This window comes from Lycium barbarum, chromosome 12 (genome assembly GCF_019175385.1).
Source record: "Lycium barbarum isolate Lr01 chromosome 12, ASM1917538v2, whole genome shotgun sequence".
Lineage (NCBI taxonomy): Eukaryota > Viridiplantae > Streptophyta > Magnoliopsida > Solanales > Solanaceae > Lycium > Lycium barbarum.
The window spans coordinates 76,618,334-76,631,288 of record NC_083348.1 but is presented as its reverse complement, the minus strand read 5'-3'; the positions used below and the strand labels follow the sequence as shown (position 1 = coordinate 76,631,288).

Below are 12,955 nucleotides of genomic sequence, written 5' to 3'. Positions count from 1 at the left end.
TTTTTTTGTGCATTTCGTGAGTTAATCAACGAAATGCAATAATTTTTTTTTAATTTCGTTCATATAAAAACGAAATTGGAAAATATATATATATATATATATATATATATATATATTTTGCATTTCGTTGGTATATCTACGAAATAGTAATTTTTTTTTTGTATTTCGTTTATTAAAAAAAGAAATATGAAAATATTTTTTTTTGTATTTTTGTATTTCGTTTATATAAAAAAATAGGAAAATAATTTTATTTTCATTTCGTTTATATAAAAACGAAATAGGAATACATATATATATATATATATATATATATATATATATATATATATATTTCATATACCAATGAAATAGGATAAATATATATATTTTTTTTGTATTTCATTTATATAAAAACGAAATAGGAAAATAATTATTTTTTTCGTTTATATACCAACGAAATAGGAATACATACATATATATATATATATATATATATATATATATATATATATATATATATATATATATATATATATTATTTATTTTATTTTATTTGAAATATGATTTTTTTTTTCTATAACGCAGTAAAACAGTACCAATTTTTTTTTCTATAACGCAGTAAAATACTGCGTTATAGAAACAGTACCAAAATAAAATAAAATTGGCCAACTTTATTTTTTACAACACTTGGTGTTTTTCTCCATACTTTGACCAATCATTAGTCGTGTGTCAAGACTCCGAAACGTCAATATTTTATATAGAACCTGATATTTTTTTCTGCCTACAATAATGTAGGCCCAATACATCAAGAATACGTAGACGTTCGGATCGTCATTTTAGGTGTTGAAAAGGTAGCCGAAGTAAGTTTTGTTTGAAAAAACTTAGTGTTTGACTATAAGGTTATTTTAGTCAACTTTATATGTCGAGAAAATTAGTCAGCTTTATTTTCAAAAATTGAAACTGCAGAAGTGAAATTGACATTCACAGCTACATTACCCCGAGATTTTTACGTTGAAATTTATTGCGTATCATCATCTTATAAGTAAATAAAACTGAAAATTTTACCCCAATTTGGGGGAAAATTGAAATTGAATGGGATAAAAGCTATTTTTTTAAAAATCGGCTCGGCCAAACTGCCTTTTGGCGGTTTGTCCGCATAAATCTCGAAAAAATACACAAGTTCAAAAAAACAAACGCGTAAAACGGACGTCCGAGCGCAAAGTTATAACCATCTAAAGTTGGACGACTTTACAACTAGTTTTTCTCCCTATATTTTTTAGAATTATATTTATATTCAAAATAAAGTTATGTCTTGACTTTACAACTATTTTTTTTTGTTTATTAAAAAACGAAATAAGATTTTTTTTTTATTTCGTTCATCTAAAAACGAAATATGAAAATATTTTTTTTTGTATTTTTGTGTTTCGTTTATATAAAAAAATAGGAAAATAATTTTATTTTCCTATTTTTTTATATAAACGAAACACAAAAAAAATAATTCATATTTCGTTTTTTAATAAACGAAATACAAAAAAAAATAATTACTATTTCGTAGATATACCAACGAAATGCAAAAAATATATATATATATATGTTTTCCAATTTCGTTTTTATATGAACGAAATTAAAAAAAAAATTATCCTATTTCGTTTTTTAATACACGAAATGCAAAAAAAATAAATAAATTATAATTTCCTATTTCGTTTTTTTATTCACGAAATGCAAAAAAAAAAATTGTTGCATTTCGTTGATTAACTCACGAAATGCATAAAAAAAAATCAGTTTCGTTCATATTTGTTGATTAATTCACGAAATACAAAAAAAAAAAAAAAATTGTTGCATTTCGTTGACTAACTCACGAAATGCACAAAAAAAAAAATTGTTGCATTTCGCTACAAGTGTAGCGAAATGCAACAAAAAATTCCGGCTATGAACAGTGCGTTGTGTGGGTATTTCGTTGGATAACCAACGAAATACCCATTGTGGTATAAAAAAAAAAAGGCAGCCTATTTTGGTCTAATGGCTGCAAAAATAAGCTATTTTGGCTCCAGACTCGTTATTTTAAGATGGTAGAAGAGACAAATGTTTTATTAAGATTTACCGTAGAGATTCATTTCGTTAAGTGAAGGTCAATATTTTTTATGAACATAAAAGTGAAAGTCAGTATTTCATTTATCTGTTTTTGGTAAAACTTACATTTCATACCCTATTAACTGTGATCAGTATTTGTCATGTTCTTTGTAGTTGAAAATATATTGTCTATATTTCAGATGAGATACTACCATAGTTATTCTTATCTAGTTTGCTATTTGGGAGATCTTATAGTAAGTATATTCTATTGACACATCGTTATTGTTTTTGACTTATATGGTTTGTGCAATTTCCACTATAGATTTGATCGATGCTCATTAAGACTTGCTTATCCATACGTTTTATTACTAATTTGCTTATTGACAATGGTGTTAACGCCTCACATTAGATACAAAATGAAATTGCATGACAAATAGTTATCTAACTTATCAACAGTAAACAATCGGGGAAATTGGACAACTGGTTATCAGGCTAATATGTTTATTAAATATTTAATTGTTTGTCATTTTGTCATTAAGTTTGGCCCGTTGTTGGATGTTGACTTGCCTTAGTAGTATTTACATTTACAATAGATAAATGCAGTAGACTAAATATTTTGCACAAAGGATGCTTTATTAAATTTCCCGAATTACAAGTTTGTTTCTTTTTTTTTTTTAATATACCTTGTATAATAATTAAAATTGGTTTGTTGTAAAAAATGATAAAAGTGACAGTACATGTAAGCTCTTCGTTTTACAAGTTAGCACTATAATTGTAGAAGTTTTCGTTGATAATATTTCAATAGATCAAGGGTGAGTCCCATTTCACTTTAGCTCATTAGGCCATACGTTGAGGGTAAGAAGGTGAATTTAAGTCTCATAGCATTAAAAGGGTAAAACATTGGGTTAAAGTCCCGATTCACTATGATGACAAGATATTCCATCGATTTATGGCGTAACACGCCTTTATATGAGTAAGATGTTGGGTTTGAGTCTCAATGCACTGTATTTATGATATAATGATGACTAAGACAACATAATGCGTATTTGATGAAAAATTATGAAGCCTGCTCCACTGATGAATTTGCTCCATTCTCTTAAGTGAATGTGGAAGCAGTATATGATACGTCTGAAAGATGACAAAATAATTACAATGGTTATATGAATAAACGTGGCCGTGATAAGGGACAAAATAATAATAGTCATCATTGTGGCAATTATAAAAGGAAGAACACTATGGATTCTCCAAATAGTCCTTCGAAAGGTGAAGGTAATTTTTGTCATCAATATGGTATGAAAGGTCATTGGGCACGCGGTTGTCGTGCAACCTAACTTGATGAAATTTTATAAATCCTTCATTAAAGCAAAGGATACAATTTCAAAGTGATGTCGAGATGGGTCTATGAATATGGTAAAAACAATGGGCTTATAATGAAATTTATGAAGCCCGTATATATGACTATAGTCCATTCCTTGAACAGAATATTTTGACTTGTGATGAGCATCGTGAATGCTCGCCCATTGAAAGTGAAATGTGAATACATTATGGATAAGGATGTGCTCGTGTATAGTTGGATAAATACCACAACTCGCCTCTACGGGAGGTTTGAGAAAAATAAAGAAATTTTGTATTGGCATAAACGGTCAGTGGTCACGTATTTTTAGTATGTCATAAATATTGTGGTATGCCTTATCAATATAAATATAAATTATATTGAGACTATAAATTATGGGAAGGTTTAATATCTTCATATTACTACAACTATAGCGGGTAAACAAAATGTATGTGTTATGTTGCTCGTTTTTCCTCCGAATTTGTACTACATAAACACAAGCATGATGGAATCACACGCTACGGAAGTTAGCATGGCTGGTTGGCCATCCGATTCAAATATGATGCGAAAATAATTGAGAATTCATGTGGTTATATATTGAAGAAATAAAATATTCTTCAAGAATTCTGTTGTGCTGCTTGTTCTCATGATGACAAATTGATTAATTTACCAGCTAAGGTTGGGATTGCATCCCATGATTTTGGAACATATAAAAGGTGATATATATATATATATATATATATGAGCCCAGTCACCTGCCATGTGGACTGGTTTATTATTATATGATTTTAATAGATGCATCTATGTTATGGTCACATGTGCATTTGGTATCAACTTGCAATTTGGTTTTTGCAAGGTTGGTTGCTCAAAATTAAGAGCATGATCCCAAATTATGAAATGATGTTGATAATGCTGGTTTATATCTAAGTTGGTTTAGCAGAAATTTTATACCTCCAATTATAGCTAAACAATTGGTTATGAGAACAAACTCCCAAAACGAAATTTGGGATGAGATATGTTATATGTAGCAGCACTTGTACGCATCAAGCCAACAAGTTATAATAAGTTCCCCTATCATAATTGGTTCAGGGTCATGAACCGAATAATTCCCATCTTAAAAATTTGAATGTGCGGTATATGATTTAATTGCTCCACCACAATGCATAAAGATGGGTCCCTAAATAAGGTTGGGTGGTAAATGTTAGATTTCCTAACATTAGGGGGAGAGATGATAAGCGGCTGGAAAATAACGTATATGTAATGAATTATCACTGGTATGATCCTCGTTGAAAAGATAATTCAAGTTAACTGTCAGACGCGTTTACTGACCCAAAAGTGAATATTATATTCCAGCTGCAAATGCTCCAATTTCAATTAGAATTAAAGTCCTTGAAGGACATAGTCTATGGGGATAGACCGATCGGTTTCAAAGATGAAACTCCTTGAAGAAGGAGAGGAGCAAATGGTCAAGATGGTCATACTAATGAGGCAAGTGCTTTAAAATAGCACCACGACATAATATTTCATACAACCTTTGGTTAGGTTCAGGTACTTGAAAATGATGAAGAATAAAGAGATCTCGATAAGTTATGTCATATTGGAACCGATATCAATTGACTGTCGGTGGTATCTTTGAAATAATATAGCGCCCAACATTAGATGGTGATAAGGATCTTGAATTCAAATCTGTCAAATGTGTACAGATATAATGATTGGCCAAATAAAATGCGCAGTTCAAGTATATATTTGTTTCACTTGAAAAAGTGATGTTTTGGACCTATAGTCCAAGGACCTCAAGGTATAATGTCAGTGGGGATACAAATGGGTTCTTGTGCGAAAAGTAAAATGAGAAATAAAAATCCTAAATATAAAGTACGGCTTGTGCCTTGTGGCATAAAGGTTTTTCGCAAAAGTCCTGACGTTATTGTATGGAGATGTATGTATTCTCCTGTGGTGGATGCAATGGGATTTCTTATCGGTCTGGCAATACATGAAAAGTTTGAATGCGTATAATTAATTGTTTTCAATATGGCTATAAGACAATGAAAGAAAATCCGTAGGGATTTAAATTGTTCTTAAGCATACAAGGTTTACGAAAATAAAGCTTTAGCAAATCTTTATATAGTGCGATTCCATTGAGTACCCCGATGGTTGTGATGTCGCTAGATATAATAAATATAATTTAGACCTCATGAAAATGATGGGTATATTGGATCATGAACAATTATAGAGATTATTGATATAGATTTGTTTATCCTAATAAATATTATCAAGGTTTTGTTGGTTGTGTAAAATGCAGGACATTATTTTATTGTTACATGAAGTTTGGTCTTCAAGCAAGTTACCGATTTGCATGTGAGGAGGATACTATCACATTATGACGTTCTCTATGACAATCAATTATTGATACTTATTCAAGTCCTGCCAAGGTGATAGCTACTTACAAAGCAAGTCAGGAATGTGCGTCTGGCTGAGATCAATAATTCGCCATGTGTTGCAATAGTATGATGTTTATTTGAAAATGAAGATTTCAACAATATTGTACGAAGCTTGCATAGCTCAATTGAAAGAAGGATACAACAAAAGGAGACAGAATACAACACATTTCGTCAATGTTCTTTTCCAGACATGATCTTCAACAGAAAGGTGAAATAGATGTTCAACAAATACGTTCGATTGATAATTTGACGGATGTGTTCATTAAAGAATTACCAACCTCGACATTTGAGAAGTCGGTATACAAGATTTGGATGTGTCGTCTCTAAGTATTAAGTGATATTTTAATCAGGGAGAGTATAATACGCGTTGTACTCTTTTTCCCTTAGCTGAGGTTTTGTCCCACTGGGTTTTTCTTGCAAGGTTTTTAATGAGGTAGCAAGTAATCCGTATTACAAGATATGTGTACTCTTTTTTCTTCACTAGGATTTTTCTCACTGGGTTTTTCCTAGTAAGGTTTTAACGAGGCACATTATCTATATGGACATCCAAGGGGGAGTGTTATGAAATATTAGAATAATATGGTGGATGTCCAACTCCTAAAGAATTAACTCCCAGTACTCTTCTACATGATGTATAGTTAATCCTCCCCTACTTTTCTCACCATTATGCAGTTATTACTCCCACACCTCCATGATCTCCCCCATAACTATCCCATGATGTCAATTGGTTAATGTCATCTTTAAGACATCTTTTGTAACTCTACCTCTATGTAATAGTATAAGTAGAGGTATGTGATGTGATATGAATACACACTTGAACACATTTGGATGAATAAGAAATCTCTCCTCTCTTGTCTCTCTATTTCTATTGTTTTCATTCTTTACTATTGTTATTCTTTTAGCTTAATATTACAACAAATGTTACATAGAGAGTGCACCCTTTTCATTTTCGTTTTGCACAGTTTGGATAGGTTAGTATTACTAATTGCTACAAAAATGTTATTGAGCTCCTTTTTAATATGTGTTATTTTCTCTTTATTAATTGTATTCCAGTTTTGCACTCATGCACAACTATAAAAAAGAGTGCTCTCATCATTTTGCAAAAAAAAATAAAAAAATAGATTAAGGTGTGAATCATTAAAAAAAATATAACAGGATGCAAATTGCAAAAGAAAACATACGTTAGGGGTGCAAAAAACCATGGACTCCTCATTAGATTCGACTTAAAACCGGTCACCTAGAGAAGGCATAGAAGATGACGTTAGCTATAAATGACATTCATCAAATTGGGTATATAAAACTTAGGCCAAAGTCATAGACAACCCCCTAAATTTTTTCACATATTCCTCATGGCCACCTAAATTGACTCCTGTTCCGATTGAACACCTAAACCCCTCTGAATTTGTACCATTTAGACACCCTTTTTACAATCGGCAAAAAATATAAAATGTGTGTATTACACTCGCGGTGATGTGGAAAAATGACCAATTAAAAAATGACATGTGGCATAGGGGTTAAAAAATTATTAAAAATAGAACTTAAGTTAAAAAAAAAAAATTGTAAACTTAAACATTAGCCAGCTGCCAGCACCTCCATCCGGTCACCACCTCCATCTGACCGCCGACCAACCACCGAAATAAAACACCCATTACTTTCCTCCACCCGTCATTGCCCATCCTTTTTTCACCACTGGTCTTCTTCCTCATCTTCATCTTTATCTTCTTCCTCTTTTCACAAAAATAAAACCATCATTTTTTCCGGTGAACAAGATGGTGATGGTGGTTTTCAGATTTAGAAAAGACAAAGAAAATGGTGATTAAAAGAAACATCTAATTCACAAATTATTTTTATTTAAAGAATCAAAAGAAATAAAAATAAAAGAACCAAAAAAAAAAACTAAAGAAGACGAAGAAGTGGGGGGGGGGGGGGGGGGAGGTGACTAAGTAAAGAAAAAAATGCGGGGGCCCATTTTATTTTATTTTTAATTTAGTTAAAGTCATATTTTTTAAAAGAAGTAAGTTTTTAACCAAAAAAAAATAAAAAAATTTAAGAGTAGTTAACGCACTCAAAGGAGAGTGTATTTCACTTTTTTTGTCACATCAGCAAAAAGTATTTATGTAGTATAAATTCGGAAGGGTTTAGGTGTTTAATCGGAATAAGAGTCAGTTTAGGTGGCCATGAGGAATATGTGAAAAGTTTAGGGGGCAACTTTCGCCTAAAACTTACTTATCGATCAGTTAGGAGCATTGTTTTAAAAGGCAGTGTCAGGACTCGCCCCGGGGCTCGCCTCAGGGCAGGGCAGTGATAAAACGCCCTGGGGCTAACGTGCGGGGCTTAGTTCCTATGAGACTTACGCCCTAAGCGCCCAACCGTACGCCTTAAACACACCTAACGCCCAACGCCCAGGCCTCGCCTAACAGTTCTTACACAAATTATATTTTAAATTCCTTAATTAAAATCATTCACCCTCATAATTATTTAACAAAATAATGATACTTAATAGTTTTTCATCTATAGAAATAGAAGATTGGGTGTGACTCATATAACAAGTCGTAGTATTGGATATTTACTATTTGTGAACGTCGTGAGGGTGAATATCACTTATTTTTTTTTTTAAAAAAACACATAGCGGAATTGTACATTTTCACTTGTCATTGGTCATAAGTCCTATGTATCAGAATTATCATATAATTTTATTTTTTGTTCATGAAGAAGTTATGTTTTAATTGTAATATTGATAAATTTTATTGATTATTTGCTTATAGGGAGATAAAATGAATAGTATGATAGTAATAGTGTTTTAAGAAACTGTGTTTTTTTCCGTGTTTGAAAGTTAAAATGTTAGAATTGTTTTGCATTTCATAATAGCTTTTATTTCATTGTATTGTTTATACTTGTAAAATTATGTTATATATAATTATAAGTTATAAGCGGTGTATAATGGGCTTTGATCATTTTTTTTATGAGGATCAAGTGTGTGCGCGCGCGCGCTCACACACACACACACGCACACACATATATTTCATTTATTTACAGTTTTATTTTATTTTTTTATGTAATTTTACCTATTTAAAAATATTTATTGTAATTATATTATTTTAAGAAATACTAAAAATTAAATACCCATGGAGCTTACGCCCCGTGCCTCGAGGCTTACGCCTTGTCGAGACGTATGTAAAACGCCCCGCCTTACGCCCCCGCCTTTTAAAACACTGGTTAGGAGTATGATTTAGTCAACTCATTTAATGTACAAAATGTGGCTATGAAAAATCGTACATCTCTAATCTTTAAAGATTTCTTGATGTGCCAGAGAAGATCATTGTACTGTATGCAGCATTGAAGATTGCATTTTAGGAAAAAAAATAAAAAAATTCACTTCCTTCAATTTCTACTCTTATGAAAGATCAAGCATCTTGTCTTTCTTTTGTTAAACACTGATCTCTTCTCCTTGATAATAACATCGTCAATAATAGTTTGAGATTTTTTACATAAACAGACAATAAGAACTTTTTGAAAAAGTTAAATACTAATCAGAAAAAAAGTTATTTACTCAAATCATGAAAAAGAAAAGATTTGTTAAGAATGACCCAAAAATTGTCTTATTTTGAAGGGGAGTATGAGAAAGTTCAAAGTCACTGTTATGGCTTTTTGGTCGGATGAAATCGTACCATGAAATGAGATGAAAAATTAGCTTGTAGGGGTGTAGCAACTCATACACAGGTCAATCTTTTCTCAAGATTATTAGTATTGTTTTTGAACAAGCAATTGAAAATGTTGATCATACAGTTTCAAACTTCTACTACAATCCATTACAGGTCATGAAACGAAATGAAAAGCAAAAGCCAACTTATTTTTACTTTTATCTGAAATCTTTCAACATAACATTAAACCAAAATCAGTTCTTCAGTGAATCAAACTTCACCAACTTTTAAGGGAAGGACTGGTAGACTCTGTGCATGCCAAAAGAAGTTATCAGGATCAACCTTTGTCTTCACAAGAACTAGCCTATCATAATTATTTTTGAAATACTTTTTCCCCCAAACACTAGCTTCAGAGAAATATACCCAAATCAAGATCTCTATAATTCACATAAGCTTCTCTAGGGAACTTGGATGCAAAAGTGCCCATGTACTCATAAAGCCCTCTGATCCACTTGATATGTTTATCTGCAGATTCTCCACCTGTCTAAGTAGTTCTGTACAGTATCCTGCAGATAACCCCTTTTCTGTGTGGGAATGGAATTAAAGATTCTGATATCTTCCCCATCCTTCCTCCATAGAGATTCCATATCATCAAAGGTGAATCGTCTTGTAAAAACTTCTTCCACATCCCTTCAAGTCCAGTTTCTGGAACTGGCTCTCGGAGAAAGTCTGATTTGGCCTTGAAGTACATTGGAAGGGATAATGACTTCCCTTGAAGCAGGAACTCAGGCTTGATGTTACTTGGATATCCAGCAATGCAAATGACTGATTGAATACAGCTCATTTCGATACAATCCTTTCGTGTCGATCCCAATTTACGGAAGCTGTGATTCATCACATCAAGAAGCCTATCAGTTTTGCCAAGAAACAATGCTTGGTAAGCTGTCTGCACTGTTTTCTTCCCCGTTGTTGAATTGTCCTGAGTTATAATGACTCTGATGAGGAGATCTTCATCAATTTTGTCTGCAATATGCTGCCATTTGCTTAGTACTTTTGTTGCACCAATTTCCAATGTCTTTGGAACTGTGAAAACTGTGACAGTTGATGGAACAGGAACAAGTCTAAGTTTCCAAGCCAATAGTATACCAAAACTGCCTCCTCCACCCCGTCTGATTGCCCAAAATGAATCTTCTCCCATTAAGGCCCTATTAAGAAATCTACCACTGGCGTCAACAATCCGAGCATCGACAATATTGTCAGCTGCAATACCATATTTCCTCATCATAGGACCAGAAGCTCCCCCAGTGATATGACCACCAATTCCTAAGCTGGTAATAGGCCAGCAGGGTAACCATGTGTCTTACTTTTCTCTGAAATCCTATAGTATACTTCACTAGTCGTCGCACCCGCTTGAACCCAAGCACTGTTGTCCTCAATATCCACTTTGATCGCACGAAGTTTTGCTAAGTCAAGCAAAATAATGGGCACTGATATTTTCATTTCTGATGTATAAGATATGCCCTCAATCATGGCCTCCGCTCCTAACTCGGAGCTGAATTTTTAGCTCTTTCGCACATATGACCGCTGCTTGGACATGGGATTCAATCAAAGCAGTGAAAATAAGCAGAGGTTTTTGTTGTGAAGGTGCCAAACGTCTTAGACTTTGGCCAGTGGATTTAAGGACAGAGTTGAATGAAGTAGCATTGGAAGTAGGAGTGAAGAATGCTGTGGAGAAACGGATAGGATGGTCCGAATGGAGAGTAATACATTGATAGAATTGATCTTGCACTCTATATGAAACAGCACATGAAGCAGAAAATAGGAATATGAAAGAAAAAAGAATATTGATAGAGGTTGAACAAGCCATAGCCTCTCTTGGTTTCTTTCTTGTTCTGTTTTCCGCAAGTGTCATAGAGAGGCCTTATATTCAAATTATCAAGACCTTTATCCTATATTTGGAAGGTAGGAAAGAGAAGTGAAAAGGAATAGAAAATGAGGAGAGGGGAAATTGTGGAGACAGTGGGGGAAAGGAAAAAAGTAAAAGTATGGTGAATTTTTTACACGGTATTGCCGCCGCCCCAAATAATAGCCGAGAGATGTATAATATCCATATAATATACAAAAATTATATATAACTAGTATATAATTATGTATATTTGGATAGCGGATAATTATTTTTGGCCGACCAGCTATATGGGTAACTTGCCCAAAAATATACATTATTTTCCTTCCCCCCCTTTTTTTTGAATAATTTTGGTTGTGTTATAAAACTATATATAATTGGGAATACATAAGAGAACCAAACCAATAACTTTGTAAAGAGGAGGGTTAGATTATATTATCATCTTTTCTTGATGTTACAAATGAGAAGGCAAAACTCCCTTTTTATAGAAGACTTTGTCTCTCAACCTATAACATATACAACTTGTACAAGTTGGCTCTACAACTTGGACACAACTTGGCACAACTAAGATACAACTTGCAAGTGCAAGTTGTATTTATCACTTTAAGTCAAGTGGTATAATATACACTTCTAGTTGTATAATCATTAATAATACATCCAAATTACATCTTGACAAACGGTTTATAACACTCCCCCTTGGATGTTTATTAATAGATAAACCTTACTAGGAAAAACCCAGTGGAAAAAAATCTCAGTGAAGGAAAAAGAGTACACATATATGGTAATAGCATTTCTAGCTGCCTCATTAAAAACCTTACCAGAAAAATTCAATGGGACAAAACCTTGGTTAAGAAAAAAAAAGTGCAATGCGTATTTTACTCCCCCTGATTAAAGCATTGCTTAATTGTTGAAGATGATGTACTCAGATCTTGAAAATCAACAAATTGTATGTTAAGGTTGGCAGTGCCTTTATGATCAAATCTGTCAAATCATCACTTGAACAAACTAGCTGATCATTTATGTCACCATTCTCTTGATAGAGTTCATCCTTGTCATATAATATTGTTGGAATCACGTCAAGTACATTCCCGGCTTGCTTTATGAACTGTTATTACCTTGTCATGTGGAACATGGTATGACTGTAACCCCACATGGACATAAATAACATGTTTGGATCAAACATTTACGTCGATCATATGAATACCTTGTATAGCCAAAAGCTTGATAATATTTGTTAGGATAAATGCATTCATGTTAAGGCTTTCATTTGCCAGACGCAATTGATCTTACTTCAGTATCTCTATGTAAGAGTAAAACTATATCATGTCCATAGTTATAGCAAGATATTTAACTGCATCAATTGCACAAAAATATGATACTTTAGGACCAATTTAATTTTCTCAATTCTTTTAGCAGATAATCTACTGCTTCTAGAAACTCTTCAAGAGCTCAATAATATTCAAGTCATCAACTTACAGAATAATATGAAAGATTATGATTATTATAAAGAGACAAGGGTATACAGAGTCATCTTTGTACCCTTCGTCAATGAATATTTATTAAGGTGATTCAGTACATCAACCTTGATTCA

General features: G+C 32.6%; 1 pseudogene; it reads right to left on the bottom strand.

The window, feature by feature from the left end:
• Positions 1–9,540: 9,540 nt before the first annotated feature.
• LOC132623019 (monolignol oxidoreductase AtBBE-like 15) lies at positions 9,541–12,031 on the bottom strand (annotated as a pseudogene).
• Between the last annotated feature and the right edge of the window lie 924 nt (positions 12,032–12,955).